At 46.6% G+C, this 8,719-nt stretch overlaps 1 pseudogene; it reads right to left on the bottom strand.

Annotated features, from left to right (window-relative positions):
• Positions 1–487: 487 nt before the first annotated feature.
• On the bottom strand, positions 488–7,200 carry Tbc1d1-ps1 (TBC1 domain family member 1, pseudogene 1; annotated as a pseudogene).
• Between the last annotated feature and the right edge of the window lie 1,519 nt (positions 7,201–8,719).

Genomic DNA, 8,719 nt, shown 5'->3' on the forward strand with positions numbered 1-8,719 from the left:
AGTAAAATACTGTGTTTGTAAAGATGAGCTTCTTCGGTACCACTGGGAGTGACCGTGGAGTCAGGAACGACCAAGACGTCCGATTTAAATAAATCCCTTGCATTCTTCCCCACGGTCACGTCAGGGCCCACTGTACCTCATGGTGACACCAAGGGCACGGTCACAGGAACCTTTCTTGCAGACTGACAAAGGGTCACACTTTTGCCTGAGGAATTATTCCAAGCCCTTCTTGCTTCTGAAACCCATGAATGCGCTTTTCACACGACGTGTCTCTGAAGGAGGAGGAACCAGAAAGGTAACGTATTCACGTCCACGCCATCTAAAGCTACAACAGCCAGGACTGAAAGGGGATCGAGCAGAACCAAAAAGAACGATAACTCTGAGATTTTTGTCCTCCATTTCCAAGTCTGAGCTCAAAAGAATCTGCAGGCTGGTCAGCCAGTCTCCTCTGAGAAGCTCTCACGTTTCTGCCTCCAGCTTCTACCCCTTAATTAAGTCTGGGACTGTGTGAGTGGCGCGTGCGCAGTCCTTCCTGGCAGCCATCAGTCAGTGTAGGTTCCCGCAGAGAGCAGTCTGGCTCCCGAGTGCTGGGCTGGGCACTTTGCCTCCGCAGCTCCTCCACTGTCTGCAGCAGCGGGCAGAGCGCTCTACCTCCAGGGTCAGCACAGCCTGCTTCAGCCTACTCTCGCTGATAAGAAGCTTCTCCACCTTGGCTTCAAGGCTTTGGATCCTAGCATTTGCTACCTGCAATTGTTCCAGGAGGTCAAGGTTCTGTTTGCACAAGCTTCTGTTGGTTTTCTCCAATTTATCCATTCTTTGGTTGTCACTGAGAGGGAAGGAATCAGTAAGTTCTTCTTGGAGCACATGGTACTCAACCTCATAGGCTTGTAGCTGTTTGGCGATGTCCATTTCAAACACCTGACTGATGGTCTTCTCCATCTGCACCAAGCCCAGGTTGGGGAGTGTGCTCTTTGTGAAGTCCACTACGGTTTCCGGGTTCGCACGCTGCAGAATCAAGGGATTATGCCTCCCCCAAAAGACTGAAAGCTACTTTAAATATAACCTGTGATCCCTGAAGGAAGATCAGATCAAAGACTCTGGCTTCGAAGCCGAGTGGGAACTGTGAGGTGAACACGGTGAGAAACCAGGGAGCCGCGTAGAGGCTGGGGCCGATCTCATGCTCTTCTGGGTAGTTGTAGAGGTCTCAGTGGTCAACATGGAGGAGCCTCGACAGCTGGTACATCTGGATCTATCTGACCGATACTGTTTCCACAGCCCCGTGTCAAACATCAGGAAGTTGAACATCTTGAACGCTTCTTCCTCACTCATATGAAGGCGCAAAATGCCCGCCACGAAGCTGAGACCTTGACCGAAGTGAGTAGGCCCTCAGAATGTCCGGAAGTGGCAGCTGACCTGCTTCAAGCTGAGCAGAGAAATGTGGATGTGTTGGAAAGGCTCGCCCAAGGTCAATGAGCCCAGCATGCTGCTGAGAGGGCGGCTTCTTCAAGAGTTCTTTGTAGGGCACATCTTTGGCTGCTGTTTACTGGGAAACCGATGTTCAGGGTGGCGCTGCTCAGCTAGAAACTTCCAGATCTCACCGCCGTGATGGCGTGGCTCACCTTACCCGACAGCCGAGGGCACGTTTTCCACATCAAACTTAATTTTGGGTCTTCCTGGAGCGCTAAGCATCTTTTCCCACACTGTAGCTACTTCTGTAAGACAGGGAGTGACTTCTTCATAATCAAGCTTCAAGCATTCGTTCAGCAAATCATTCTCAGAGGCTTGTAGCTTCTGATTCTCCTTCTTCATCCTGAGCAGCAGATCTGCTGCAAGATGGCCCTTCTCCACAGCTCTCGAAGCTCACGAGTGTCCTTTCCTTGTCTTCCTGTACCGGGCCAACGGTCCATCTTCACACACTGGTTCTGAAGGGGAGTGGAGGGAGCTCTCCCAGCTCTGTAGTCCAACTAATCCAACAATGGGCAGCTGTGGAGGGGAAGTCCAAGAATCTAGCAGTTGCTCAGCCCCACGAGGCTGATTATTTCAGCCAACATCTGAAGGTTCCAACAGATGTGCTGGCAAGTAAGTGCAAGCAGGAGAAGACGAGCGGGTGCCACACGCCCTTAAGGCCAGCATTTAGGAGACAGAGGCAGGTAGATCTCTGAGCTTGAGGTCAGCCTGGTCTAGGATAGCCAGGGTTATGCAGAGAAACTGTCTCAGAAAAGAAAGAAAAAAATAAACAGCCAGAGGATGAGTACATTTGCTTTAAGATTGTGTCTCCTGGGAATGTCAGGTTCTACGCCCACAAAGTCTCACTAACAAGATTGTATAACCGTGAGCTGAAGGAGGGCAACAGACACATCACAGTGGACTGTGGAAAGTCCAGGAGGCCTCCATCCTCCACAGAGAATGACAGCAACTAAGGGATGCCGAGATGGGGAGAGATCATCTTCCCAGGCAAGAGCACGTCAACTGGTTATCCAATACCTAATGGTCAGCCCTGAAAAACAAACTTAAAAGTAGCATTATATACAGGCTAAGCAGGTTATATTTAGAGGTGTGTGTGTGTGTGTGTGTGTGTACCTGCAAGTAAAGACAATAAGACAGGAGTGCATGGATTTGAAAAACAGAAGGGAGGATATAGTGAGGGCATGGACAGAGGAAAGTAAGGGATGTGATATGATTATGTTAGAATCTTAAAGATAAAAGAAAGAAGCTGGGCAATGGAGGCACAGGCTTTAAATCCCAGTACTTGGGAGGCAGAGGCAGGGGGATCTCTGTGAGTTGAGGCCAGCCTGGTCTACAGAGCTAGTTCCAGGATAGCCAGGGCTACACACAGAGAAACCCTATCTCAAAGAAAAACAAAACAATACAAATTAATAATAATAATAATAATAATAATAATAATAATAATGAAATAAAAATAAAGACTCAGTGAACTCATGAGTTGGCATTTGGGGGACAAATAGCCAATAAAGTTCTCTCATGTCTCTCAAGTGCAGACGGCTCTAGTGTCATAATGAAGAAGGTCTGTTTGCGGCCTAGAGATTTATATGATTAAATAACAATGAAATTGTGTTGTCAATTAATTTGGTATACATAGAAAAAGCTAAACTTTTATACAATTTCTAGATTTTTATCATAAGGTCAGAAAGAGGTCAATGAAAAAAATTATTAATATATAATGTTATTAGTAAATATCATTTGCTAATCAGTAAACGCTAATAGCAATGCTATCTTAGTAAGTATCCTTGCTAACATAGGCTCTGTGCCACATATGCCGGCGTGCATTTACGTCATCGGAAATTTACCATAGTCCTTTGGATGAACTCCGCTTGCCCGGACGGTTTTAGAGAGTTGGTGGTGACAGCTCAGGCTGTGGTTATAAAAGTGGAGGTGTTGAAGTACTAAACTTTAACCTTTGGAGTTTTAAAAAGGGGGTCAAGAACCGCGAGCACTGAAAGGACCAGAAGGGAAAGTTGTGTGGAGGTTTATGATCACTGGGCTGCAAAACCAGACACGAACGTGAGCAGGAGCTGCTCCAGAGAGTTAGTGATGGAAGTCTGAGAAGTCTTAAAGGAACACATCGGCTAGAAGCCTTGACGCTGTGGAAAATGACAGGACAGGAGCAAGAGATTAAGCTGACCACGGAGTGCGAAGTCGCACACAGGTGGATTTATAACTCAACCAAACGAACGTCTTTTTAGACATTTCAATATTGCCTTCATCTCGTTGTTTATTTCAAAAACTGTTCTCATAATGAGTTTACATTTCTTTTAGGGTAAGGCGCCAAAGTCAGCTAGCTTGAGAGACCCGCGCAGTAGGTAATACCGTACAAATATGGAGGGACAAGGACTGTGTAGAACCTCAGACAATTGTCTCACAGACATGCACTCGTGCATTAAACCAGAGATGGCGCTTAAATCCGCGCCTGCGCCCAGCCAAACAGCGCCCGGAACCCTCACACAGCCCTGGACCAGTCAATCCAATGCCTGAGCGCCTTTTCTCCAGAGTTCAGGCTTGCAACCGGAAATCCAAAGTGTTCTGCTCTTGCTCTGCCCGCTGCTTCTTTCTCCTTCATTAAGGTTTCCCCATTGTCTTGAAAAGCTCTCAGGGAGAACTTTCCCTCTGGATGGAGACCCTCCAACTCCAAAGACCAGACCGAGACACCACAGGATGCAATCAGCAAGAGGATTTGGTTTATTGTCGGGATACACAGGCACAGGCACCTGCGGGCGCTTCAGTCACTCGGGGGACTGGCGCGCCCCACGGAACCAAGGATGGGCTTTTATAGGATTTTGGGGAGCAGAAGCAAGCATACAGAAGCAGATGCATGGTTACAGGGATATAATTGGTGGATTCTAATATGGCAAGGGTTTAGCCCGGGGGCAAGTTTCCTAGCTACCTTCCAGAAACATAACGGCTGACTCGGCCCCCCAAGGGTTCAGCCCGGGGGCAAGTTTCTTAGCTACCTTTCTGGAACATAACAACTGACTCAGCCCCCCACCAGGGTGTGGGACCTCTCCCGGGGCTTTTTTTTCATTGTCAGGTGCTCAACCGAAGTCGTCCTGTTGCCAGGCCTTCAACCAAACACATCCTGCTTGGCAGCCGCTGTGTACTCAGTGTTCTAACTTTTCCCTGAACCAGTCATCTTAAGTACAGCCTTGCAAAATGGCGTTACTGCTGCTAAGCTGGGGTCTTTCAGTCTCCCACTCTGGGGACTTCATTTCATGCTTGCATTCCCATCCAGTTAGACACTAATTGTTCCCTGATATCACAGTTCCGATCTCCTTCCCTACGTTATGACAGCACCGCGCTAGGGGACAGACAAGTAAGGCGGCAGAGGCTTGACGCACAGACTAAAGATAAAGAGTACATTTTGCTGAATGTGGCTTCCCGTTAGGCCTCTTAAAGCAGAACGCGGGAGCTTGATTTGAAATCGTTAGATTTTCATTTAGTTCTTGGTTTGGCCTTTTCATCATTAGCTGACATAACAAGTGTGAGAATGCACCTATACATGTGCGAGAACGTGCATGCGCGGGCACACACACACACACACACACACACACACACACACACACACACACGACATGCTTTTAGCATTCATCCTTGCATTCATTCTAGTCAGCCTTTGCCCGAGCACGCCCTCTGTACAACTGCACTGACTGCTAAGAAACTTCATTTTCCCCTTTATGAGCAGCTAATGTAAAGTTAATCATTGTCCAATATTCTTCTAGGATATCTTCCCCCAAACTAGTTTTACTACTAAAAATGAGAATATTAAGACATTAATTTAGCTGTGATTCTCCGTGCTGACTTAATTACAACTTTTATTGCCTTGCCTGAGTCTGCTGCTCTTCAAGGTTTAATAAGCATGTGCTACAGGCTAGACACCGTCTCTGGGGCAGGTTAACGTCGAAGTGTGAGATAGTCAGCACATACAGTATCACTTCCCTCAGAAGGCTCGCATGAGAGACCTATTATAAATAGTCCAATCTACCTTTCAGCCACATGTTTATGTTACGCATTTTTGGATTTTATTCTGGTTATATTAAACTATTTCCCAAATAAGGTTAGACTTGAGCCTTGGATCTTGTATTCTACAGTTTCGATATGTGATTCCAACTTTGAAATATTGATATCTAAGAACTCCCACATACCCCAGGAAGAAAGTGTAAAACAGACAGGGTGATGTGTGTGTTTGTGTGCACGCACGTGAGCCAATGAGGGCTTTCAGGGTCGCTTACAGACGCAATCACACAGCCATGGGCTCCTACCTGTATCTCCACCACTTTTCTCTACCTCTGCTAAGAATCCTTAGTTACCTATGAAAGCTCAGGAGGGTCAGGGGCTCCTTGAGCTTCCTTCCTCCCTAGTACAACTTCGAAGACCCAGTTCTATAATTCCAGCTAGTGAGAGTTCTAGTGTGTGATAGTCACAGTGTCCCATAGCATTTCACCCTTTACTCTGTCTCATACCTTCCTCAAGCCCCTCTTCCAAGATGCACCCTGAGCCTAAGAGGAGTGACGCAGACGTCCCCTTTAAGGGTGAGCATTTAACAGTCGTCGTCTATCCTCGATGCTCTGACCAGTTATGAATATCTGCAGTAACCATTGTGGAGGGAGGGGGAGCTCTGACCAAAGCTGATAGCAGAATAAATCTACAGTAATAAACACGAATTTTTAGAAGAAAATTTGGCAGGTGCATAATTTCCATCTAATAGAACAACAACAGTAACTTCTCCACCAGGGCCCATGGCATGCCCAGCCACAAGAGCTTCTGACCAGGCTTACCGTACCTGGTGTGAATTCCCTCCTGGAAAATGGTTAATCCAATTAGAACGCAACTGTTTGCCTCCACAATAGTCATGAGGCGATTGCTCTAACGGGGACAGAAGGGCTATTTTGTGTAGACATTTAAGCAGGGAGACTGTACAGGGTTTTCTTCTTTTCCCAATTTCTCAACCTGGCTGGTGCCAGACTTAGAGTGAGCACTAGCGAATAGCGTGTAACTGAAGTGCATGTTTTTGAAGGGAGAGTACAGGTCCAGTACGTTCATGCTAACCTATGTATATCACAGAGACTGAAGTGCATAGTGAACGGAAGCCTATAAGGCCCAAGAAAGTGTCCTGGGGCTCTCCAGCACTAGATGCTCCTCCTCTCAAATCCCCAGTTCCCCAATCTGTGAGGTGCGGTTAGCCACAGTGCTGAGGTGAAAGCTGAACAAGAGGTCAACCACGATAGATTTTCTTGTTTCCCTAACGCTTTTTACTTTTCTATCTTCAAAAGCAGTGTTTAAGGTTAGCTAAGCCAACCCAAGGTCGAGATCCTGCAGCGGCAGAGATTGTCTCTTACAACTGAGCAGCGCCAAGAGCTTTTCTTTAGAGAAGGGGGAGCAGCAATGTCTTGTCAGGAAATGGGTTGGGGGTCTTTTCTAAAATAAGGTGAATCAGAATTAGAAGCATGCATCTCAGAATTCCAAGTTTTACCTTGGCTATATCGGACAGAACGATGGAGCGTTTGTCTTCCAGCACAGCCGCGGTTCTTGCGGAGCCTCACTAGCCGTGAAGAGAATGGGTGAGGGCAGTCTCCCCGGTCCCTGTACTGAACACACCAGTTGCTGCACTTTCACATGCTGACCTTCTTCTTACCTTTTGCTTTCACCCTTATCTGTCCTCCATGCTGCTGACTCGTCCGTCACCATGACAACAGTCCCACTAAAGTTCAGAGAAGCTCCTTCTTGGAGTAGATTTAGCACAGAGACCCACAACTAGACAAAGTGAGAAACTTTGGAGCACCCAGTCATAAATGGGGTGTCTTCATCAAACGCCCCCCGTCGGGGCTCAGAGAGCTACAAGGGAAAGGAACAGGAACGATCAACCATAAGAGCCAGAGGTGGTGGATAGCTCCAAGGAAACTGTGTCTTCCAGACACAGCAGGACTGGTGCACACAGACTGAGCTCACAGACTGTGGCAGCATCACAGGGCGCGCACAGGTTCGGGCTAGACAGGGTCCCAGCTCTAAGATGGAGAAGTGGACCTGGTGGTTCTGCCCCTAACCAAGAAGCTGTCTGGAATTCTTAACTACTAGCAAAGGGAAAATCAGTTTTCCCCAAGAGAGACTCACTGGGTAAATCAACCATACTCTAGGGCAGGCCCATGCCCAGGAATCGTTGGCTAACAATGAACTCAAAATGGTATTTTGTTTCATTTTGTTTTGTTCTGGGATTTTTTTTTTCTGTCTTAGTGTGGATTTTGTGGTTTTTTTTTTTTTTTAAGAGAAAAGAAAAAGAAAATTGAGTGAGTGGGGAGACAGGAGGATCTGGGAGGAATTAGGGGAGGGGGACGACATGGTTAAAATATATTGCATGAAAAGTGTTTTTAGCTAAAGAAAAATGCTCAATGAAGGCTTTGAACAAATGATCAGTAGTTAACTGACTTAGGGGGCATTGCGTGGGGGTGTGTTTGCGTGTAATTGCATCCGTATGAATAGGTGCACATACGGACACACGTCTGAAGACCAGGTGACATGGGTTTCCTCCACCTCATATTTGGAGATGGTCTCTCAGCAGCCTGCAGCTTGACACCGGCTAACGCCTGAGAGTTCCACAGACCCATCTGTCTCCAGGGCTCGAAGTGCCGGGCTTTCAGGTACACAGCACTGCCTGTGGGTGCCAAGGATCTGAGCTCAGCTTTTCTTGCCTGCACAGCAAGCAGCTGATTGACACAGCCAACTCTCCAGGCCTTAATTAAATAATGAATTAAACCAAATGCTGGGAGAGTGAGGGTCATGAAGGAGAAACAGTGATATTTTTGTGAATATTCTTCTCAGTTCATTAAAAGGGTCAGATCATTGTGATTCCCTATTTCACTGATTTTAATGCCTTCCTCTGCTGGCAACGCTACTTATGACCTCTGCAATTAAATTAAAGGAGGCAAGAAGTCAGATTAGCATTTTACACCATTCAAGGGATTAAAGTTAATTGACTCCGTTATTTAAGTCAGCTTAACAATACTTCCACCTGGAGACCTTTCTTCCTCTTGAGTGTCTCAAGGTAGTTTATAAATCCTCAGTTTATAAACCTTACTTTCCACTTTAAACAGTAAGACACAGAGACACAATTAGCTTTAATGAAATTTTCCAGTGAAAAAAGATTCGCTCTGAGTTGAATATGTCAGAATGCAGTTCCCAGGGCATCTCAAGACAGTGTCAAATGAGACAT

The sequence above is a fragment of the Rattus norvegicus genome, chromosome 14 (genome assembly GCF_036323735.1).
Source record: "Rattus norvegicus strain BN/NHsdMcwi chromosome 14, GRCr8, whole genome shotgun sequence".
Lineage (NCBI taxonomy): Eukaryota > Metazoa > Chordata > Mammalia > Rodentia > Muridae > Rattus > Rattus norvegicus.